At 28.5% G+C, this 26,604-nt stretch overlaps 1 long non-coding RNA gene across 2 annotated transcripts; it reads left to right on the forward strand.

Annotated features, from left to right (window-relative positions):
• Positions 1-1,610: 1,610 nt before the first annotated feature.
• On the forward strand, positions 1,611-21,815 carry LOC129984325 (uncharacterized). Of its 2 annotated transcripts, XR_008785480.1 has the most exons (7): positions 1,611-1,673; positions 7,583-7,687; positions 12,777-12,844; positions 14,899-15,053; positions 17,134-17,309; positions 19,707-19,861; positions 21,419-21,815. It is a non-coding gene; the product is annotated as an uncharacterized LOC129984325 (long non-coding RNA). The 2 variants fall into 2 exon arrangements; XR_008785481.1 differs by lacking the exon at positions 12,777-12,844.
• The last annotated feature ends 4,789 nt before the right edge of the window (positions 21,816-26,604 follow it).

Consider the following 26,604-nt stretch of genomic DNA (forward strand, 5'->3'; position numbering starts at 1 on the left):
AAAGTTAGCCGTCAAGGCTTTGAGAGTTATGCAAAACATCTATGCAAAGTAATATCTTCAAATAATTTCCTCAACTGTAAAGTAAGTTGAGGAAATTTGTAAGAAATGGTGGCGACAAATATTGCCCTTGACATGAAACTAATTTTTTGGGGGGTGGGGGGGGCGATGAAGAAATTCCTCGTTAATTATAGAAGCGACTCTAACGACGACCTGGAATGGGTAGTAGGACAATGGCTTTACTCGAATACGACGACTATAAGACTTAACTATAAGACCCTTTACTATAAGACTTGAATTTTCAAACTGATCTAGCACTAAGGTTCTGCACTGAAACTCAAATCTTTCAAATTCGAGTTTGTGCAGTAGCTTCTGAGGGTAAAGGCCCTCTCAGCACCCGAGGGCAGAAGTCTGACTTTAGCTCATATGAAGATGACATTCACACAATCGCTTGCTCAACTCCTTTTTACAGGGGCGGCTCTTTCACACGCATCACAAAAAGAACACAAGGGGAAGAACAACCATGGCCGAATGCGGGACGCCCAGATCACTGGGAAGACTCAATACCCCTAGGCCAGGACGTCAGCAATAAACAATCTAATAGTATAAAATTAATAAAGCAGATATTTTAAAGGATTACAAAAATCTTTCCGATATTTTTCTAGAAAATATTATGTTTCAAATTTGTTTCATTTCATACAGGCATGTTATTAAAATTATAACTATTTTAGATTTACTTTGTAATAAAAATTAATTTAAATTATTATTTTAAGCTTTGGTCAACATGAAGGCAACACGTTGATAATAGCCGATTTTTCTCATGTACGCGTAATTTGATAGTTCAGATTAAATATTTTTATTTTATAAGAATTACATTGTTAAAAAATCTATCTAAAATATTTTTGGATAATTAAAAAAACAGAAAAATTTGATGTCATAAAAAGATAATTTTTAAATTATTTAAAAATCAATTTTATGCTGTAATAATTTTCGAAGTTATAACAAAAAATGCCAATATTTCGCTTAATTGTTAATAAATTAAAATTTTAATCATAATATCGCTTCAAGGTCTTCATCTTCACATACATATCTGCCAAGTCTCTAGATCAAATTGTTTGGCCTATAAAATGTCAAAATGCAAACTTTCAACTTTATTATTACAAGGAGATATTTTCTTGGAAAGGTAAAATATTCTTCAATGGCGTACAATAAAATTAATTTCAAAATAACATTTTTAACAATACGATACAATAAATTTTATCCATAGTTTTAAAAACTTATACATATAAGGAATATTTATTTGTGTACCAAAAGAATTTTTAAATATAATAAATAAATTATGACAGCCAAAATTGTTCTCTTAGACACGCGTATCCTTATGAAAATGGTGTATCATTGTTAAATATGCAAAACCGCATATCTCACTTTCATAAATTATACAATAAGAAAAAAAAAACCGTAATCAATAATGAATTATTCATACTTCTTATCTGAATACACATTTGCATTTTTATTATAAATTTGCATCTGTTATCTTTTATCGCATCCATATGTTCGTTTTCGGTGAGAAAGAATTCAGACATTTTCTTTTCTATAAATCTATGGGTTTTTTTTTCCATTTTCCACTTACAGTCTTTGAAAAGCTGACATTGTTGACGCTGTATTTGACAGCAACAGTATGTACATATCTTTATGTTTATTAATACTAGCTCTATTATTTGGTAAAACGTGTGTTGGGTTTAAATCAAATATTTATTGATTATAAATGAATTTCTTTTATCTTATTCTTAAAAATGATTTACTCGAAATTCTGATTTACTCGAAAATTGCGATAAAGCTTTTTGTATCGTTATTCTTTAGTTTGTATAGTTCTCGACAGTATGTATGTATCTTTACTAGCTTTACTATTCGTATCGGTTCAAATAAAATATTTATTGATTATAATTCATTTCATTAACGTTATTCTTTCAAATTTATTTAAAATGTTTCATCTGGGATTCGATTCTGATTTACAGTTAAATTGCGATGAATCTTACTATCGCTACTCTTTAGTTCGTAAAGCTCTAGACTTAAAAGTCTTTAAATAGTCCAATATTCGTCACTAGCCCTTTTCTTTACAAGTTTCATCGATTCATGTAGAAATTGCAAATACTCTATCGTCAAAACGTAACGACTTAGCTTCTCAGTAGCAAGATTTCGTCTTGTAATTGCTCATAATAAGTAGTCAGATCGTTGCTCTTTATTAATTTCAGAAGTTTCATTCGTTCCCCTCTCAACTTTTTAAATTCTGTCCGATTCATAAAATTGGAATTTTTTTTCTCTCCGGTTTGCTTGCACCGCGACTGCTTTTCACATACTGTGACGAAACTTGCGGGATTAAATATTTGCCCCTTTTTTTAGTATACTGAGTATAATTCCTTTGCGAAGGGGAAAAAAACAATTTTTCCCATCAGATAAGAAAAAAAATTGATTAAAATAATGTAAACAATTTTTTTACTACATATATAAAATTTGTTCATTCGAATGTAAAGAAATTTGTTTTTTTTTCTTTAGCTTAATACAGAAAGCGTAGTAAATTCGTTTGTTCTGACTTGCATTCCAATTTTTTTCTATGAAAATACAGTGTCTCCCAAAAGTGATGGGACACTTGTGCTTTACAAAAGGAAACTGTAATAAAATAAATAAATAAACATGTACAAAAAATTTTTGGGTGTGTTTCATATTTAAAGTTAGTAACAATTATTACATAACATACATTTTGTCAAAATATTAATTTAATAAAAATACAATTGTTTAGAAAGGAGCAAAAAATGGCTCACATAAGCGATGAGACACTTTTTCATCAAATATTTATCCCAAAAATTTTACTTTTTAAAAGGTTTTAATATTTTGTTGGATTTCCTTTTACTTTTAAAACATGATTTAATCTTCTTGGGATGGATTCGACTAATTTTTTTTGTAATTTCTGGAGTGATTTTACTCCATTCTTCTTAAAGCACCGATTTTAATTGTTGTTTTGAAGAAATGGTGTGTTTGCGAATTCTTGATTCCAATTCTTGCCAAATATGGGATTCTATGGGATTTAAGTCTGGAGATTGTGGTGGTGTTTTTATTATTTCAGGACAGTTATACAGCAGCCAGAGTCTAACGTTCAAAGCAGTGTGTGTGCTTGGGATCATTGTCCTGGTAGAATTTAAAATCGGTGAAGGTTCAATTTTGCTGCTGAAGATTTCACATTTTGCTTTAAAATGTCAATATAATTGTACTGATCCATTATACTGTCAATAGAAACAAGATTACCAACTCCAGCGGACGACATACACCCCCATACCATAACTCCTCCTCCACCATGTTTTACTGTTGGCACCAAGTTCTGTTTGCGAAATTCTTCCCTGGGTTTTCTCCACACCAAGATTCTACCGTCAGAACCAAATATATTAAATTTACTCTCATCAGCAAATATAACTTTATTCCAGTAATCAGAATTCTTATTTATGTTGGATTTTGCGAAAGCTAGTATGAGTTTTCTATTCTTTTCACTTACGAAGAATTTTTTCCTGGCTACTCTACCTTGATATCCAGCAGATCGAATTACCCTTCTAATAGTCTCAGGATTAACAATTATTTCATATAATGCTTGTAAATCAGCAGCAACTTTAGGAGCACTCTTTCTTGGATTTTTTTAATATTTCGAACTATAATTCGCTTTATTCCATTGGATAGCTTTGATGGTCATCCAGGTCTTCTTTTATCCTGAATATTATGATTCTTTTTATATCTTTAATGATATTGAAAACTGTTGAATGACTCAAGTTAACTGTTTCAGCAGTTTTTCTAATAGATTTTCCACGTTCAATATGCAAATTAATAACTAATTTTCGAATTTCAGGCGAAGTTTCTTTTCGTTTAGCATTCATGGCTGCACAGAGCTAAAAAACAGAAAAATTCCAAAACAAACTGGAGAGAAATACTGCAGACGATTTTATAAATTATTGCCAATTGCTTTTGAGTAAAAATAAAACCACCAAAAATATTTTTATTGCTTATTTCAGACGATTTTTGTTGCATATCTAATGGTGTCCCATCACTTATGTGAGCTATTTTTTGCTCCGTTCTAAACAATTGTATTTTTATTAAATTAATATTTTAATATTTTGACAAAATGTATGTTATGTAATAATTGTTACTAAATTAAAGTATGAAACACCCTCACAAAAAATTTGTACATGTTTTTTAAATTTATTTTATTACAGTTTCCTTTTGTAAAGCACAAGTATCCCATCACTTTTGTGAGACACTGTATGTTAAGCAAGGTAAATAAAACTTAAGACGTACTAAATAATAATTAAAACATCACTATTAAAAGAACTAAGATTTTTCCAATAAAAAAACCAGATAGAGAATATTCAAATGCAATTTTTTAGAAACAAAAATACAAAGAAATAGTTTGTACACTTTCGTATACTTCAGCCAAAATTTTAGATTATGATTTGGATAAATATTATAAGTTTGTTTTATGTAATTGAATTTTATTTTAACATTTTCTATAACTACATTTCACTTTTAATTTATTTTCATTTAATTGTCATGCAGCGATATTGTGAGAACATTTTTTTTTTAAATCGGCACAACATACCAGAGGACAAAACCCTGTTAGAAACAATGTAAAGAATTATTGTAAAATATATTTTAAATGTTTTTTTTTAATATGGACTTTTAACAAATATACTGAAATAAATTTGGTATCTTGGCAAGGACTCTATTTCTTTTAATTTGAAAATGCTGTAAGAGTATTTTTATGCAATAATATTTTCCAAAATTACGGAAGAAATGCTTCAAAGCTCCGACTGATTTTTAATTAAAAATGATACCTATTATCCAAGAATTATGTACTTGCCAAATAAATGCAAAGATCTGCTTCAAAGAATCTTAAGCCCATTTTGCATCACACATCACATAATTGCCAGTCAAATACTAATATAATATATAAAAATCGTTTTATCTTCTAATAAAAACTTACTTTTATAAGCCAAACTATTTTTTTATCAGCCACTAGATGTAACTAAAGCATCTGCGTTATATTATAAAAATTAGAGATCAAAATAAAACGTTTTCAAAAATATTACTACAATTCTTTCTCTTTCACAGACTTTTTATGAAACTCTATCGGTTGTTGTCAACGATAATCTAAATTGACAGTACAACTAAAGTTTTAGAATTTATCAGTACGCCGTATCAAATAGTCAAAATATAAATAAAAAATAAGTAATAAATAAATTTTTAAATAAGTAATATGCTTGAGAAGAATTTAATTTCTACACCTAATGTGAAAAAATATTTTTTTATTACAACATATATCAATTAATATGTTGCATGATGAAATTTTATACTTAAAAAAAGTTATATTTTTAATACCGAAGAACACACTTTATAATTCTATAATTCTGAAATATAACGATGCATATTTCGACAGTCACCGATATTGCCTTCTGTAGGAGCTTTTTTTTTGTATGAAATTACATTCAGTTGTCACAAACTTTAGTTATTTTCTTAAACTTCGTAAGTTATAATATTTTAAAAAATTGTTTCCGATTTCAGCAACAAGATTGTTAATTTTGATGAATTTCATCTTTGAGAATGAACTGGCGCTGAATGAAAAATGCAATTCTATTGTATATTAGCAACATGGATAATTTAAAGCTACGAAAATAGATGAATATAGCTGCGATTTACATTTGTATGACAAGTTTTGGAAATATAACCTTTATATAGCAAAGTATTTTAAATTAATCTTCGAAAAATTAGTCAGGAATTAAATAAAATTAATTAGAAACGAATACTTTTAAAATATGAAATTATATATTATACAAAATGTATGTAGTACACAAAAGGATAGGCCTAAAAACCGCCTATTAAAAACTGTACCAAGGAAAATGTGAGAATTGATGTGATCAGAGAAATTTATTAAACCGTTTGAAGTCTTTTTGGATAAAACTTTCGGCAAATAAAAATAGGTTGAAATCTAATGAAATTTCTTAAAATTTTGTAATTTCCAGAATTTACTTACCATAATTTAAATTTCTTTCGTTAAATTTGCATCCTATTTCGAAGCAGGTTATTTGGAGCCAGGGCTCATAATTTTAAATCGTAATCAGATGACGGGGACGACAGTTGATTAATGGCATTTAAATTTTATAAGAACTTGCACGATAATAAACAAAAATGGAACACCCATTTCTACTATCAAACTTCTCTTTGAAACTAAGCTATATGCCTATCTAGCATTAGCTTATATATTAAATGCCGTTAATAAGGTAAAAAAAAACATCTGATAGTTAATGTTCCGAATCGCAAATCATTGCAGTTAATCATCGTCGACCATGATGTTGTCTGTCTGCTGGTTAATCATTGCAGCTTTTTTTAGCTATCCCAATCAGCCAATCATTCCAACAAATGAGCATCGATGCATATTATTGACCCACTAGAGCTAACTAAATCCAACTTTTTATGCTGTTGAATTTAATGAAATGATATACGAACTTGGATCAATTCTTAACTGATCTGAAGTACCATATAATTCTATGTAAGCAGCGCATGACATGACATGACATGTCCCTGACAATGACCATATGGAGTTAAATAAATCAATTTATACTATTTTAGCTCATTGCTGCGAGTACGTTTATCATACACATGCGTCGCAAAGGCGTATAAGTAACGCTTTTCCAACATTTAAGTTCAAATTAATCCTTTGAAAGACCCAAAAATTGCAATCAATTCAAGCATTCTGTGAATTACCAAATGAACAACTTCTTGAAAGGGTAGGCGTTAATTAGATAATACAAAAAGTAAAAAAATTAAGGGAATTAAAAAGGAATTTCCTGGAATGATATTCGAATTCGGATTAATCAGTAAATGGTCCGAATCAGCATATGATTCCACCTAGTCAGTTTCATGATCAGAAAAATAAAACTAACACTAATTTGATCCAGCTATTAAAAACAGGTTGTTGCTGAAAGAAACTGAATTTACCTGACCCGGTGGCAACAATAATTAGTTTATATTTAATAAAATCTGATATGATCTCTAACGAAATATACGAGTTCTAAATATTTTCATGTATTTTTAATATAATAAAAGCAAGAAAAATTTCGCCCAGTACTATCGCATTTATTATATTTTTATTATGTATTCTTCACTCACTATCCATTGCATACTTTTCTCCCTCTCAGCATTTGCACTTATTTGAGGCTGAAGGTCAAGCGCCAACTCGTGAAACCCTCTAAATCAAATTCGCCAAACGTATTCCGATATTGATATAGTGTATTTTGTAAGAAAGGGTAGCCATAGAGCTTTCGAATAGGAAGCCACTACATACAAGTATAATGTCCTTCACAAAATAGCCCTGGCATTGTATAGAATACGGATATTTATTTATTTATAAACCTATAATAAAGAACACAGATAAGATAGTTTTTTCTGCAGGCGGACTTCCTTAACTGTAATCATTTGCTAGTTTCCGCTAATTAAAATATAATATTGATTACTTTAAATGCAAAAGTAAATACTTTGTTATAATTTGCAGATTCTTGGGAAATTCAACAATTCAGTTGTTTGTGACCGAAAGCAAACTCCGATTTTATATACGGAATGAAGGCTCCAATTTTCCTTCTGTGTTTGCTGATTGGAGGTATTAAAAAATATTTATTTATTATAAATTCTTTAGAAATGAAAAAAGTTTCATGCGGTATATTAAAATAATTTTTTAAATATACGATACAATTATTTTCATCAAATTGTGTGACAATTTTTTTATATAAAATGGTGTTTCAGTATATTTCACTGCAAAACTAATGCTTTATCATACATAATAAATTAAAAGCCACAAAGTTTGCATTGGTGCGCTTTGAATTATAAAAATAGAAAATCATTGTCAATCTTAAATTTCCAATAGGACGGAAAAAGCTAAATTTTTTGCTACAAATGAATAGTTTTAATTTTTCGTCATACCAGGTGAATATATGAGATCGTGTTTCAAGTGCGATATAAAAAAAATCAGATATCTGTTATTTGTTGTGAAAAATTTAATTCATATCATCCTTTTTTTAATTTTATTGACGAAAATTTAAATAATTGTTATTAAGCGGTGATATATGTACATTTTTTAAATTAATACTATAATTTGTCTATCAGCTTATTTTACAGAAATTTTAAATCACCTTGCTGGTAAAACATTTGTATACATTGACCAAACTTCAACTTTTATTTTATATAGTAAAAATTTTGAATTTAATCGAACCTGTTAATTACAAATTATTGCATACGCATATTAAAAAAGTATATATTAAATTTGTCAAAATAAGAGAAGAAGATAGAATATTACTTCTGAATTAACATTCAAAGAAATTATGATTTTATCTTAATTTTAACAATAGCAAAAGCACCCGAGCGAATAACTTAAAGGGAACCATGAAATTAGCCTAGATTTCAAACTTAAACTATTGTTAATTTAGTCTAGATAAAACTATTGTTAGAGATAATGTATCCAATTCTGAGCAAAATATGTGTGGAAATGAGTGTTTCAATAAAAAGGAATGTCTAAGTCTTTAAATACTGCAAAAGAAGTAATTTGTGCTTGATAATACTGATGATATAAATGAAAAATATAGAAAACATTTTCAAATTTTAATTTAATTCGCCTTTGAAAAAATGTAACAGTAAATTTCCTCCCCCCCCCTTGAAGAGCAACGTTTCATAAAGATCAGGGAAAAAATTTAAATATTAATATTTATTCTATAGATTTAATTAATAATCACTGACATTTAGGAACAAAAGCAGAAACTAATGACTTCATGACGAGTAATTTCAACTTATGTAAAATCTTTTTATGATTTAAAATATATTTCTTCATAATTTAGATAATTGCTATTATTCAATTCAATACATCTGCTTTCTTTAATCATAGATTATTTTCTCTATGATAAAATAATATTCTTTCTATGAGTTATTTCACTAATACACATTTAAAAATTTTTTTTGCTTTTGTTTGCTATGCAAGAGAAATACTATTAATTTTTATCCTTAAAATATAATCCACGTGATATGTACGATATTTAATCTTTAAAAGTTTATATATCAACTTCAAAAAAGTCTTTAAGATGTTAAAAATTATTTTAACCTTTAGTTTGCCAATGCATTAAAAAAAATCATAGTGAAAGCATCTGTATTACCTTATAAAGATTTTGGATTACCCCCCCCCCTCCAAATTGAATTTTTTCATAAAATATTATCGTTCCTTTTGCAATAGTTTTTTCATAAAAACTCTATTATCAACAATGATATTTAAATTGACAGTACATCTATAGCTTCAGAATTTATTAGTATATCGAATTTAAATATCAAAATATGAATATAATATATTTGAAAATAACTAATATGATTGAAAGGAATTTGATTTAAACACTTGATGCGTAACTGTGTTGGTGTGTAACACATATGTGCTTTAATTTGTCATATAATGAAATTTTACACTTAAACAAAAATGTCCTTTTTTAACTTTGAATAATGCTTTTTAAAATTCTAAGACGTGAAAGAATTTGTATTTCGTCAATCACCAGTAATACCATCATTGTAGTTTTCTGTGAAACATTATATGTACTTTCACAAACTGTAGTTATTTTATATATTTTGTTTATGTAGTTTCCAGTGTATAATAAAAACTACGTTTCCAATTTCAGTATCAAGGCTGTTAATTCTGATGAATTTCATATTTTGGAGCAAGTTAATACCCAATGGAAATTGCATTTTCATTACACAGAATCAGCCTGAGAGTTTATATATTGAAATGAAAATAGATGATATTTAGAGCTATTAGGCGATCTTTTAAAATAATGTCGTCACAGAAAAATTACAACCAGTTTTTTTTATTTTCTTGAATATGTTTTGAAAACAAGATTTAGGAACGCATTTTGCCATAAAACGCATACAAAATTAATTAGAGAATAAAAGATTAAGAGAATATCCATAACGGATTGAAATCAGTATAAATAAACATTGGACATTAATAATAGACTAAAATCTAATGTATTTCTTCAAATTTTGAGATTTTTAAACCTTCCCAAATCTACTCATTATAATGAAATTTTAATTAGGTAATATTTAAATTCATATTCGAAGTAATATTCCATTTAAGGGGGTCCGGGACACATTTTGAAAAAATTTTTATTAATTAATTTAAAATTTTGAAATTTTTTGTACTGATCAACCATTTTATTAATAAGCAAAATCACAACACAAAAGTTTTCAATTTTTTTTTTAAACTTAAAATTTAAATTTTTTTTAAAAAAAGTGACGTTGTTTTAAATCGATATAACTCAAAATATTTTTGATCAATTGTCAAAATTTTTTCATCAAATCAAACACAAATATATATTCTTTCATTTTGATTCAGCAATTTAAAAAATATTAATTTAAAAAAAATTTTAAAAAATTGAATGAAAATTTTGAAAAAATCTTGGGTACTTTTTTTTAAAAAATTCATATCTTGAAAAGTAATTTTTTTTTTAATTTGCTGAATTAAAATTAAGGCAAACAGTTTGAAAAGTATGCGTTTCAAATTTCAGACCTCTATCTTTATATGATCTGGACTTATATCAATTTGATCACAACAAATAATGAAAAAAAGCAACATGGTTAAAAATGCGTTTAAAGTTTAAAAATAAAATTTATAAGAATTAAAACTATTTAAATACATTTAAAAGCTTCCAGATGCATAAGAGACGCCTCCCTTCCTCACAAGTGTTTATTTTAATTTAATTTTACATTTACAATTAAGAAAACAAACTTTAGAGCAGAAAATTAAAAAGCACGTTGTCTCATGAAATGTAAACACAGAGGTTCTAATAAACACTGAATCTCTTCGTTTCACTTCATTATTGAAGGAGTTGAGTTATATACAAACTAAATCTAGGATTTAAAATAAATTCTTTAAAAATTTATTTAAAAAAAAATCAAAAATTACGCTAAAACAACGCCAGGAAATATCTGTTTACATTTAAAGAGATGAAGTTGCCATGGCAACGCCTTTTTGACAGTTGGAATTTCAAAGCAATGGTCAACAAAAATTATGATATCTCTCGTTCTAATTGACAGAAACATGATTTAAATGTTATTTTAAGCAGAAAAGCATGCAGAATTTTTTCAGCCAAAAAAAAAAAATTTCGAAAATTTGACGATTTTTGTGTCCCAGACCCCCATTTGGTAAAGGCCCTGGAGAAGGGAATCGCAATAACATGAAGATTTCTAGTGGTTCATGACTTTCATTTGAAAACAAATTAGTTAAAAACTCTTTTTTTTTGGTTCGTATATGAAGTATTGTTAGAGAAAGCCTTCCAATTATCAATATATTTGATGAATTTCCATGTTTTATAACCTCTTAAATCCAAAAACTTTCTTCCAGATATTGTCTATGACTTTCCGGTTGTTCCATAGTAATTTAAAGTTGGAAACAACTTAAAGTTAAAATTCATAACTTCTGTATCAACTATAGAATCCACTTGTTATCATTTCTTGTGTCCATCCAAGACAATAATTCTGCGAGTGTTAGGCATGATTTTTTAATCCAATGCAAAAAAGGATACTGCTAGTAAATCTTACCAAACACTTTAACCCTTTAAAGGGCCATTTTTTTCTAGTCATATTATGTTAAAATATTTTTGGGCTTGAAATTAGAATAAGAAAAGGGATTCATTTAGTTTATTAGATAAATTTAATTTCATTAATTAATTAATTTGGTTAATTAATAATTAAGTAACAAATCAAGACACATCATATTGTACGAGATAAAAAACTGAAGCATCTAAGTTTCTGACTTACTAAAAAAATGTGTCAGAACTTATGCCAACTTATATAATTGCATACAAAGATTGATAAGTTTGGTGGGAAGCATACTTCCCACGGCCCTAGAAAGGGTTAACAAGATAGATGGGCCACATGTGGAACTATATCAAATTTACTTAGACCAAAACTATATAATTCTGTTATATATTGGATGAAGTCCGTGCTTTGTAAGTTCATATCTTCCCATCTCTCTCTATGTGAATATAATTGTTCAAAATCTCTACTAGCTAGACAGTGATTTAACGTGTCTTTTTACTATAATGAAATATTTCACCAAAAGCTTTTAAATTTCATCGATCCCTGTCAGTTAATTATCAGTTTGTTCAAAAGTTAACGCTATAACAGAAAATCAGCAGCAATTTAATATTATCCAATGAATACTGCCCGACATCATGATTAATAATCTCTTAACAACGAAATTGTAGATAATGTATCTAATTTTAAACTCAAGTTGTTACTAAATAGATTGAAAACATGACAAGCAAAATGCGACCCTGAAACTAATATCGTAGAGCTTAATGTTTGAATTTATTCTCTTGACGGAAAGGACGAAAATGTATCATTGAAAAAATAAGGTATTATATTAAAAAATATAAGTTACGATTCAATACAAGATCACAAGATCAGCACTTTCCGACATTGTACTTCCCTAAGGGAAAAATGCGTCTCCTAATTCCGAGAATAATTTGAATGCACTTTATTTCTAATTATAGTACACTCCCGAGTATCCGACCTAATGTGGCAGAAGTATTGAGTAGATAACAAAAAAGCCGGTTAGGTCGGAGCTCTATGAATTCATTTCTTTGCCCATTAATACCAGAAGACAAAGTTTTTATATGGAAAATCACTGTTAAAATACGTATTTTCTCACTTTTTTTTAGTACAAAGCTCTTTATTTATCTCATTGAGAACGCAGCCCCGACCAGGTGAATCATAGAAGCCGTTGCAGGTAACGTGTTAAATGAGAAGGCTCTGTACTGGTAATTTATATGTATGTAATGATATTTTAAACTTTAATTTCAATTTAATTAATTTCCAAGATTGTATCTTAATTTAGCTCATAGTCAGTTCATTCTCTTATTTCATGATCCAATTCCATTTTCTCTACTTAATTAATTCAAGAGAAGCTTTATAAAATTGCTGAATAGACTAAATGCCGATACTTTCCCACACTCCGAGTGAAGTGGTAGAAAACTGTCCAGTAAGCGCATTCTTTTTAAAAGATCCTTGTGTTTCCCTTACTTGTGATTGACATGCGTCAGACATCCCCATCAGAATCTTATTAATATATTACCACTATGGAGAAATATTTTCCCTATCAAAATCTCATGTTATATAAGACGAGGGATAATTTATTTCCCTTTCTTAACTACTTCCGTTTTTGTGCCGCGCTGTGGTGGACATGCCTAGTCCGCGTCTCTGCTTGTAAACAATTATGTTTCCTCGATAAAAAGAATTTAAAAAAATAAAAAGTCTTTTCAATGTCTTCAAAGCTGCATTCTGCGTCACATAAAATAATACTTACATGTATATATACTGCATTACACGTTTCAAGAATTTATGAGAGAAAAAGTAAGTTAAAGGATATAAACTGTTCACATTTTAACATAAATTCTGTAATGTCCAACTTAAATACAAGAAACATAAACAAAGCATTAACGTAAATCGTGGGACTAATTCTTAAGAAAATTGCCTCAAACGGATTACAGAGTTATGAAAGGGTAACCCTAAAATGAGAGTCAACACTTAATTTTTAGGTTTTGAAAAAGTCCTTAATAGAGGACTTAATAGACGCCTTGTCTTCCTCATTTAATTAAGATAAAAGAAAACAAGGCCGGATAGTAAGAGGGCAGGATATTCGAGAATGTAGTGTATAAACATTTTCTCTCTTCATCTAACCTATTTTATTTTTAAGATTAATTTAACCCTCTTTTAATTGCAATATCAAATAGCTATGCACTGCTGTACAATCTAAATTTTTCAAGCAATAACTTACCAATATGGTAATAATAAAATTTTGAATGCAACTAAAATAAAGGAAAAGAATGTTTCTCAAGAGTTCATCATAGATTGTTTTATAATAATAATATTCTTGCTGTTGGCTTTTTCCCTAATGTGCAATAAGATTTTTTTAATCGTATGAGAACATGATGTTGTTTAGGTTTAGTGTCTTTAAAGCCTCAAAATTCACAGACAGAAAATTGGCAATTGACCGCTTTTGAGGTGTTAGTTTTTTGCTTTTAAGGATATTAGAAAATGATAAAGAAGGTTGTCACATTTGGCAACTTATCGTCAACAAAAAGTTACAACTTGCCCCGAATGTCGACCATGAATGCGATTCTGCAATTCGGCCAAAAAAGGACAAGGTCGTAAGAAGTTATTGCCCGAAGAAGCACAAAGAAGAAAATGGGAATGAACACGAAACAGCGAGGGGAAGTGCAGAAAGTTATGCTATATACTGAATTATTTATTTATTTAATATACGGTATAATAACCGGTTAAGCGAAATTTAGTTATTAAATATCACTGAATATATTAGGAAATGTTAAAATAATAATGCTACATTTATGCAGCAATGAATATTCTAGTAGCCTAGCAAATCAAAAATTAAAACAAATCTTTTGTCAAGCAGGAAAACAAAAGTAGATTCCTTTACATTTAAGTTACTTGCTGGCAATATAAATTGTTGATGTTGGAAATAGCCACAATTACAATTTGAATACCGCTTCCCCTTAACCCCTGATTTCCAATATATTACAGTTATGGAAAAGTTGTTCGACTGAATGAGACGCTCATTTGGCTAATTGGATTTATTTTTCTATCTTTAATATTAAGAAAGTTATAGCGAAGTTCAACCTATCCCACCATATCCATTCCATTTGACCTTAGATAAAGCATTGCGTTAAATTTTTACATTTCTAACAACATACTCCAAGCCAGTTAAAATTCAAACAAAATTACTCTAGTTATCATGTTATATTATATAGTATAAACTTGTTTCAGCTTCTAGGGACCATGATAGGTAAAGAACTGAAGAAATTTTCCTAAAGTCCAGTCACGAGAATCATTCCAATAGGTAATTTTCCCATAGGAGTCTACCTAAAAGCTTTGAGTCTTGGAACTGAGTTTGAAACAAGGCTTGAAAATATTAAACAATTGTAAGAAAAGTTTTCTTTATTTTGATCGATTATCTCTATAGTTATAAAAAGAATACCAGATCATATAAGCAAATGGACGAATTGAAGAACTAATACTGTCCAGATTTCAGTGAAAGTGGAATGAATGAATTTTATCAATATTTGCCAATCTAGTTCGAAAACTCTCGAAATTGGGCGTAACAGATTATAATTAGAAAAAAAAAGCCATCCATATTTCCATCTAGACAGTTAATTTCATTTATGAAAGCAATTACTGGCTTACTGACAAATCCTGAATTACTGACATTCACCTTCAGTAAAGTTCAAATAACAAAAGATGAATGTGTTTTATTTCATAATTCATTGAATTCACCTTTGCTAAAGCTTCGTGTAGGACATAAACCGGTACTATATTAATAGGGCCTTGATAAGTCGTATTCTAAAAGAATCAACAATTATACATTAAAGATTAGAAATAAACTTTATATCTTCAGATAATTTTTAAATAAATATTATAAGATTTTTGTAGTGATATTTGTTTTATATGATTGTTTAGAACGCCCATTAATGCAACATAAAACCATGAATTGTTTGTGTGTGTGCATTTCATTTAAGGAAAGATAAATACACAAATCCGAAAAAATGATCTTGCATACTATGGTCCAGATAGTAGATAATTGTTTTATCAAAATTCAAGTTTAGCTTATATCTATGTTTTTTTTAATCAAGAAGAGATAATCGCATTTAAACAATTACAGTTACTAATTATATTTTTAAAATGTATCAAATTATTGATATTAATAAAGATGTGTGTGTGCGTGTGTGTGTATCTGCTCTACAGTCTAAACCATCTGGTATATAGCTACCGAATTCGCTGGAACGTAATTCGAAATTCGAAAAATTATTGAACCATGAAATGATTTTCGAAAAATTATTTCATGGCTTGACTTTAAAAAAAACCATTTTGATAAGTATGTTGAAATAAAAGAAATAAAAAAATTTAATTAAAAAAATTAAGATTCATATCAAAGTAAACATGGAAATAATTTATTCGTGCAATGTAAATTTCATGCAGTGTTTTATGAAATAATCGAAACAAATACTAAATACTTTCAAATTTCTGTATTTTCAATCGATGTTATTATCAGTCTTCCTAAAAACGAAAAGAAAAATAGCGTTGGAAATCGAAAGACTGAACGATCAAACATCTGTCACTAACACCATGTGGCCGCTAATTACTGCAGGGTTCAACTTACTGCAAAAGGGTAAATCGAGCCTTTTGTACAAATCTTGACACTTAAGAGAAATGAGACGTTACGTATTCGGCACGTATAGCAATCTGAATGCTGCCAACAAGAGAGTTAACCATATCTAAAAACTGATATATAATAAGGAGAACCACTATATAAATTCATTCAAGCTTAATGTACTATCAAATAAAATTAATCCATTATAAACCAGCCAATGAGGTGGGTTGGAAATGGAATACTAATTTTTCATGTTTAAAAGAAATGTGTTTATCTAGAAAAAAAAAGTTTGAATCAAAACATTGTACCTGTAAAATGAGCCTCCAAAGTCTATGATAGCTTCATTCAATCAGGAATAAATTTAAGAATTTGGAAATTTGGAAAAATATTTTTAAAATTTACTCAAATTCTCAGAATTTTGCTGAAGTACATTTTGCATAGAAGGGAATAAATAGTGAAAATTTCAAATCAATATTCATACTATTTTTTGCAAATTTGTATTTTGTAGTAAAAAAAATACCTATAATTACTTTCCTACCAATCAGAATTCATTGATGAAAATGTAATTCTATTCTAAATGCGTTTGTAATATCATCTGAAATAAAAGAAACTTATGACCTGTAGCAGAAAAAATGGTGAAAATTGAATTCCAAGGGACCTAAAGGGGTATCATGCAGTTCTCTACCTTTTTTTTAAAATTAAAACTTAGTATCAGGAAGTATATCTCCACTTGAAACATTTAAGGAAATAAATGCGGGTTACATTTTAGGATTCTTTGTATATATATATATATATATATTTAAAGAATTTATTGATTCATAGAAATAAAAAAAGATTTTATACTTTTCTTTTAGATCAACTTTGGAATACTTTAACTGTTTCTTCAAAGATATCAAGAAATGCACTGGAAAAGATGTGGAAGAATACATAGTATCTCTGGATGAATTCGGTAAACTTCTTGCGCAGTCACTTTGGAATTGCAGAAATCTCGCTATTGAAATGTGTAATGAGCTATCAACTTTACGCAGAGGTAAGTCATCAAGGTAAATATTTAGGCTAATTGATATCCATGACATTAAACACACAGAAAGAGCTGCCCATTGAACTTATAAGTGACATAGGTACAAATTTGCTTACCTCAAGTTGTAAAACAAACCCAGTATGTGACTGTTGTTGCGAGGTGTCATTCTGCTCATTCTAACAGGAGCAATAAGAAATATCAAAGCCTTATTCTACAAAAAATTATAAATTCACAATAGCAAAACAAAGTCCAAGCATACACAAAGGAACACTTACAGATATTAGCAACGTACTAGTTCTAAATTGTTCTAAATTGTTTCTAAACTATAGCAACAGCACGAAGTGCACTAAGGGAACTCGTAAATATTATTTATTTAGTTACAGTCTCTTGACTCGACTATTATTACCTCCTCTGTATTCGGGTCCATTTATTCGTCTTAATAAAGCACTAGTTTGATTAATTGGATTTATTTTCCTTTCGGGTGGATCCTAGCACAGCCCAACTCTTGGCGTCTTTTTGAATTCTTGCCAAACGAGTGGCGATAACGTCGCCAATGTGGCAACCTATACTGATTTTTTAAAATTTTATTTTATTTTATTTATTTATTATATTTATTTATTTATTATATTTATTTTTTATTTATTTATTTTATTTTTTATTATATTTTATTTTATTTATATTTTATTATATTTTATTTTATTTATTATTATTTCTGGCCTTCAAGTATCGTTTTTTAATTGAAAAATAATAACAACAAATATTCAATTAGTAGTCAACTTGGCGAGATTTCAAATAAGTCGCCAAGAGGTGGGCCCATCTAGAATCTTACCTTCCTTTCTTCAATATTAAGAAAGTTATAGTGAAATGAAAGTTCCAATCCCTATTGTTTCCACCCCCACCCCCTGAGCTAGATGAGCCATTTAATAGCTCATTCATGATTTTTACATTCCTAACATTCCAAGTCAGTTGAAATTAGGGTTTGACGGTTTTTCAAACCCAGTTTTATAAAACTAGTTTTTTTTTTAAGGTAAAGTTGTCACATTTGAAAGTCAGTTTTTAAATTAAGGAAACCGGTTTACCAGAGCGCCTGGATATTCCTCCTCTTCTTCAAAGAAAAATTGAATTTTATCGATTGGGATAGATTCGTCTAGCAGCTGAAGTCTTAGTTCGACGAAATGCTAATTTATTAACAAGTGAAGGTATATTTGAATTTCTGATTAATGAACTAAAAAATTTAAACACTGAAATAAGTTTGAAATTATTATATGCTTTAGAAGAACGAATTCAAGAAAGATGACAAATAGAAGTAGCAACTCTTTTGCTGTATTTGCAAAACATTGCTAGCTCAGCGAAGAAATCTAGTGTACATTCTTTAGCTTCAAAAACCGAAATTATTAAGTTATCTGGAAAGATATTGTCTAGAATATTTCCAAATCCTTATGTGAAAACCGATTCTGACGAAGAGCAAATCGAAGAAACTATTCATCAAAGTAATGTTTTTTTAAAAAAAATGCCATGGAAAATCAATTCATAAGTTTCTTGAAGACCCTGAGGAGGAACTCACAAATCCAAAGACACTGAAAGCTGAATTTTCCTTATTTGAGATAACGAATAAAAGAATAAAAAAGATTTGTTATTTGATGCCATGAAAACAATAAAACCAAGCTCATAGCTAGTGAACGAGTATTTCCAATTTCAGGCAATATTGTGTCCAACATGAGAACAAGACTTAGCCACCGTTCAGTGGATATTTTATGTTTTTTTAAATCTTATTTTCTTAGGAGAAATTAAAATTAGTGAAAATATAAATATTATTTAAAATTTTTATTTTAGTTTTTGTTATTTTGTGTAAGTAATATACATATGTAATCCTTACATTATATTTTATGTATATTTTGACTTCGATTTTGATAGTTTTTTTGTTGCTATTTTATATAAATTAAATAAAATATTCTTCCCCATTCTATTTTTTTTTTTTTTTTTTTTTTTTACTGGTTGAAAACCGGTTTTGGTATAAACCCTAGTTCAAATCCAAACAAAATTACTCTAGTTTTCCTGTTCATGATATAACATGGGTAAAGCTTTATACGTATATTATATATTTTTGAACGAAGGGGGATTTGGGGTTCTTCGGACCATGATCAGTGAAGAACGGAAGAAATTTTCCATAAGTCTTGTTATGAGAACCATTGCAATAGGTAGTCTTCCTATAGGAATTTACTTTAAAAAAGAGTGGTAAAACACATTAAGAACAACTTTGAAAAGAAATCTAGAAGGTCACTTCATTTAAAACTGCACAAACATTTGCTGCATAAAAATATTTTTAAGTGTTCAAAGAGCTTAATAATAAAATTATAGATCATAATATTTATAAAAATTAGGTTTCATTTTTTCATTCTATTGCAGATTATCTTGCCAATGTGGATTGCTACGTGGATATGATTGAAGGAGCCTATTCTGCTTGTAGAGAAAAGGCCGATTCGGACACTGAGGCATTTTTAAGAAAATATCATAATCTAACAGAAGACGAAGATGTTAACTGGGGGGGAACAGGGCTGTTTGTATGTATTTCTGTAAAATCTTTCGCGATTTTTTTCATAGGGAATTTAAAACCTCTCAGTATTTTAGAAGCTTTTAAGAAAATTAATTAATTAAAATTATTACTGACTATTTTGTTATTTTTGGAAAATAGAAACGAGGCTTTCGATTCAAATAGACAGTTTTAACCCGAATTTATTAATTTCAATAAATGTTTCAAACATATATTATGCTTAATCACTATGATTGGTTATCACTATGATTGAATCGGTTTATTTTTGCTCAACATAAGACAGTTTCACGAGGCTATTTATATATAGAATACAAAAAATTGATCAGTACGTATTTCCAAACGAAGTAGACTAAAATTGATCAAATGATCCGTACATCAAAGAGATGAATATATAACAAAAATTCATTTTCTAAAAGTAAATTCAACATAAATCTACTTAATCAAAATTGAATTACCAGATTCCAAGTTAGAATAAGATGCAACACAAATTCTAAAATAAAAACAAATAGGAAATGTAAAACTTAGGAGGGATATGCTTTCGCTTTTTTATGGCGGATTAGGAATGGAAGCAATATTATTTTAGAAAAAATATTTTGATATTATTTCGCTTAGCATTCAATTTTATGATATCTTTGTTTTTTACTATTTTCCGTTATCGCTTCTTTTACGTTTCTATTACATTTTAAGTTGTTTCCTTTAATTATTTTTTGCAGATTCATTTCCATTTTAAGTAGAAGTGATTTTCCCATTTCTACAATTTAGTCCTCAAGAATTAAATGAATCATTTGTTAGCTATTTACTGAAATTTTTTAATAAATCGCTTATATTATTTATATACAGTGGGTAAAAAAATATTGGCAATTGCATCTTAATGGACTTATTTAAAATAATGTATTCCTTATTGAAAATTAAAATATAAAATTAATATTAAAATGCATTTTGTTAGGAATTTACTTTAAAATTTATTTATTTGTACCATCAGTTTACCTGCTAAGAATAAAAATATATTAGTGGGTCGGGCTTTGTCTGATTTCTGTTCCAAACGACGAGTGCAGAATGTTGTGAGAAAATCCTTGATGATAACTCTTTCTACGTCCTGTACTCTTCATTTCAAGCAGAAACCGGCCCACCATTGTAGAACTTACACAACCGAGTTGGTAGTGAAAGGATTCAATATCCCTGAAATTTCATATGTATGTTTCAGCAAAAGCATTTATCTATATTATCCATCTTAAACTTGTATTTGAAATTGTGCTTTTCTCTTTATTTTTCGAGCAAAATGTGAATATTATCACAAATGGTCAGAAACATGTCAAAACTTTCCAATTTTTCCCTTTGACGATCCTCTTATTCTGCAAGTTAAAATTCATCTTGAAAATCGTCACGAGACTTGCATGTGATTTCAATTACCTTCTGGCGTATGTATCACATCATTGGCGACTCTACAACAAAAGCTTCTTGACGTGTGTGGCACGTCTTTCCATTAAATATTTTTTTAAGTATTTTGGACTACTTATATTGATCAGTTTACATTGAACTTACTCACGATAGTTTTTCTAATTTGCAGAGGGGAAGTGTATGAATTGGCTTGCTTGGCCGAAAAATTGGAAGACAGCTGCAGTGAAGCTGCGAGAAGAGCATTCCTAAATATTCGTGAAAAAGTCAATCCATCTTTGCATTCAGCATGTGATGTAGAAGACCCTATGAGTTTTAGACGATCATTTTTTGAACATTTGGGATTGGTAGGCAAAAAAGCTGAGATTTATCGGTTTGTATTTGAAAGATTCTGTAGGAAATAGGACAAGGACTCTTTTGAATATCCAACTATGACAATAGATTTTTGACTTATAAAAATATAAACTGTTTTCTGCTTTCTAGAAATTTTTAATAAAAGTTTATTCTTAAATAGGCAAAATAGAAAACATGGTTTCAAACTGCATGTCACAAATAATTTGTGCTATAATATAGCGTTAGTTTGTTGATAAAATCTTTTTTGGAATTGAAGTTGTCCTTTGTGTTTTATTTATTTTCAAACCTTATTATTGACTCTTAAAATAAATCAATAAAAAGCATCTTAAATGTAAATAAATTTATGTACCAAAATAAAGAGAGGAAATAATTTTAACTATCTTTGAGAGCTTTTTATTCATAGTAAATAGTAAGTACATTTGCAGAACATTTCTTTCACTCAACTACAAGTCACAAATAATGCTATTGTAAAAACACACATCTAACGGGAGGAATTTATTTTTACTCTTTACCATTTTTCATTTTCAATATGAACATTTTGTGAATGGAGCTTCTTTCATAACTTACGTCTCATATTTTCATCACAATTAATACTTTTAATCTATGAATAAAATCTTGGAATAATATGGTACATATTTTAGGAAATAACAATGCATGATTTAATTTTTAGTAATAATTTCGAGAAGTTTTGAACAAAATAAGCAAGAAAAAACAATTCACTGTTGTTGCTGTTTCTAATGGCGCTTGTCATACACAAGACCACTGACGAACTCAGCGATTTTAAGCCGAGAGAGTTTCTCTTGTTTTTCAGTAGAGCCATCTAGGGCCAAGAGTACTTCTTAGTTACTCACACGTCACAATCCTTTTTACGGGGCGAACTACATTCATGCATTTCATTCACTCATCCACAAATCGTAATTTAGATCTGAATCAGAGAACGATCACCTCTGATCCAGTACCCCCAGTGGTATTACTCGCGACATGGAGGACTTTGTAACCACGACAGATTTATATGTTCTCCAGCTACCACACATGCGAAGAGTCTTCGGTCAGCGGGGTTCGAACTCACAACGCAAGGGATGAGAATCCAACGCCATTCCAACCAGGCTACCCAGGCCTACAATTCACTGCTATTATGGAATTGATATACTAATCAGCCAATCTAGTACCAATCTTAATCTGATAATATAACACATTTCTTAGCAAACAAACATGCATCACTTAGCTATGAAAAAAAGATTCCAAGTAAATTAAACCCAAATACGATAGAATAAAAAGAAGCAATTAAGACTACAGTTCGTTTCAGTACACCGAGACTACCACTTTTCACGATACTACCTCACTAAGGAGCGAAATGGGGAAGGAAGAGCGCATTTACGAGGTTCTCTTTCATTCTTTGACCTTGCTTTCAGCCACTTTTCAGATCTATTTTTTTCCACATGTGAAATATCACATACGTCCCATGTATATAATTCTGATCGTACTATTTTATTATATCTAAAAATTGTGCGTTGATTGTTTATATAGATAATTCAAATTGCAAAAGACTGTCAGACTCTAACGAAAAATATTTTATATAATATCATTAAATGTGAGAGATTATCTACCATTATCAATCTAAAAACGTTATAAAAATTTCAAAAACAAATTTTAAAAAGTGTTTTAACCTCAAAAATTATTTTACCAAAACGTGAATTACCAAATTTTAAGAACAGATATCTTCCATTTATTCAACATATTTTAACGTTTAGACGCTTCGTAAAATAAAAATTGCTCTAAAGTATTTTATTATGAATTAGTATTTTTTCCCAACAATATTACGATTTATCTGTAGTTTTTATGCCTCCTAATAATTACATAATCCTCGCAATATAATCTGAGTTCACCTTATAACTTTTTGTAAACATCTCCTCCTTTCATCTTTCCTATTTGACTCTTATTTTGACCAAATAAACACATCCTGATGCATGAGCATGGATTTTAGAGAATTCAAGAATGAACAATACAATCATGCGACTGAAATGCTAACTAGCTTATCTAATTGTACAGTCTATGAAATAAGTAACAGGAAAATTCACAGCGTTCGTTAACTATAAGAAGCAAAATCACGAAAAATATGTCCTTGAACTTGGAAGTCTATCGTCTTAACCCTTTCTAGGGCCGTGGGAAGTATGTTTCCCACCAAATTTATCAATCTTTATATGAATTTATGTAGGTTGGCATCAGGTCTGACAATTTTTTTTAGAAAGACAAACTTACAGGCTTCAGTTTTTTATCTTACACAAAATGATGCGCCTTGATTTGTTACTTAATTATTAATTAACCTAATTAGTTAATTAATCCAATTAAATGCATCTAATAAGATAAATGAATCCCTTTTCTTATTCTAATCTCAAACCTAAAATATTTTAACATAATATGACTAGAAAAAAAATGGCCCTTTAAAGGATTAAATAAAATCTGAACTGCATTCATGTAAGAATTTTTCGACGTATTTATATCGGTATAATCTTCAAATCTTCTAATTACAGCTTCTACATTTTAATTTTTTAAATAATTTTATATAAAGAGAAATCCGGGGGTATAAAGCTTTAGTCAAATTGATTTTAAAAAAAGTTATACAAGAACAAAGATTTTATGACTATTTCAATGCATACGCATGTAGAAAAACTGCGTTTCTCTACTAATATCTCCCTACTAATATAACAAATTACCATATCAATCGTTAATATGATATCTTTGTTCGGAGAAAGATTAATGTATAAGTTCACTGTTAGGAGAAATGAAACATGACTAAATAAGAATTCGAAATTCATGCTTTTTTTTAATATATAATTACATATAAATAATATCTAAATAATACTCTTAAGGAATATCATTTAAGATAATTAAGAAGTCTGGATAAGTTTACCTAGTAATATTAGTTAAACAATCTCTAAATTCAAATATTTAAAGTTGCTGGAAAACAAAAAGATTATTTCCTTAAATTTTCCTTTGCATTCGAAGCATAAATAATGTAATGGATGTCCAAGTTTCTATTAAACAAAACATTAAACTACTTTTAAGATTCTTTTTATATTTATTATCTTATATTTAAAAAGAATGATAAAAAATTACTTAAAATTAAGTTAATTTACTGAAATATTATAATAATTTCTGTATCTTTCTTAAAAATGAATATTTTGTGAATGTCTTTTGATGCTGCATTATCCGCACGCTTGATTTTCATTCCATTCATACATTTTGCATCGGTACTTATCATATCGTATAATAATCGGTACTTAAATCGTATCATATCATATGATAATCGGTATATAAATCGGAATTTAATACAACATTTTGCTTCTGCCATTGTATTGTTCTTTAGTTAGAGATCTCACAAATCATATCTACAGTTGTAATCAGTTCCCATATATCCGAAACAAAATTTCATTTAAATGTGAGGGAAGTAAGATGCATCGATTTCTCCCCTTTTCATATATTTAAAAAAAATGTATCTTAGTTTAAAGCAATATTCAAAGACTTACTTATCGTCACATTTCATATTATATAAGTATGTATGTATTTAAATTTATATCAAAGAATTACTTTAACTTTCCAATGTTTTGATGCGGGACGTTGCAGAAGCGAGGTAATAATTCAGTCATTTTCTCATCGACCAAGATTTGAATTTACAAGGGCCATCGTGTTGAATTAAATTGACATCAAATGTAATAGAACTAAACTAAACTAAATAAATTTATACCTTTTCTATGACGTTTCCGGTTATGAAATAATGTGCAGTTCCTTTCTTCGGGTGCTATCTATTTGCCCCAAAAGTTTAACCAATATTATAAAAATACCCTGTATTCGTTTACACAATGTGCTCTTAGATTAAAATAATCTGCTCCATCCATTAACAGGAGTTAATTCAGAATAAATTAATCAAAAAATTTACAAAGTCCTTTGGTCTTATGAATATTATTCAAACAAATATATGTTATACTTTGCTCGTTAAATTAAAAAATAATTTGAAATTTCTGCTACCAAATCTGACCGAATTATGAAGCTTTAAATATCCATATTTTCAGAGTTTTTTTTTCTAATAAAAAAAAAGAAATTACCTCAATTAGTTTAGAAAGTATCTGTCGACTCCCGATTAGTATGGATACTTGGTACATATACGCAATTTTTAATAAATATTGCATGATTATAGAAATAATAATGTAGATATTTTAAATGATACCAAAAATCTTTTCCTAGAAATTAATTATTTTCTGATTTGTTGTTTCATACAATTATGTTCTAAAAATTATAGTAGAACATGCTTACATACTTTGTAGTGAAAGTTAACTTAATCTTTTAATTTTGGCGCTTTTATAAATATGATGACAACACCTTAATAAAAAATAATTTTTTATCATGCACTCCTAATTTGTTTGCTCAGGTTACATTTTACTTTATTTCGTATAAAATATATTATTCAAAAATATTTTTAAAGAAATTTTTGATAATTAATTCATTGATAATTATTTTTTTGATAAAAATGAATTGAACAGAAAAATGTAATGCCATTTGAAAGATAATTTTTGAATTAAGATTCTTTAAAACTCAGTTTTATGTTGCAGTATTTTCCGATGTTATAATAAAAAACGTCAATATTTTGCTTAATTTTTAATAAATTAAAATTCTAATAATAAAATGGCTTTCAGAGGTTCATTCCCATAGTAGAGATGTGCCAAATTTGATAGTTATAGGTGGAATAGTCTGACCTATAAAATGCCAAAAACATTCTTTCTTATAAGGATATATTTCGCTGAAATAGTAAAATATTTTTTCATGAGGTGCAATAAAATTGATTTTAAAATAGTATTTTTAACAATATGATACAATACATTTTATCCGTAATTTTAAAAACATATTTATAAAAAGGAATATCTATTTACTTATTTGTGTACCAATAGAATTTTTCTTTATTATAATTAATAAATTATGAACATCAAAATTGTTTTTTTAGACACGCTT

This window comes from Argiope bruennichi, chromosome 9 (assembly GCF_947563725.1).
Source record: "Argiope bruennichi chromosome 9, qqArgBrue1.1, whole genome shotgun sequence".
Taxonomy (NCBI): Eukaryota; Metazoa; Arthropoda; class Arachnida; order Araneae; family Araneidae; genus Argiope; species Argiope bruennichi.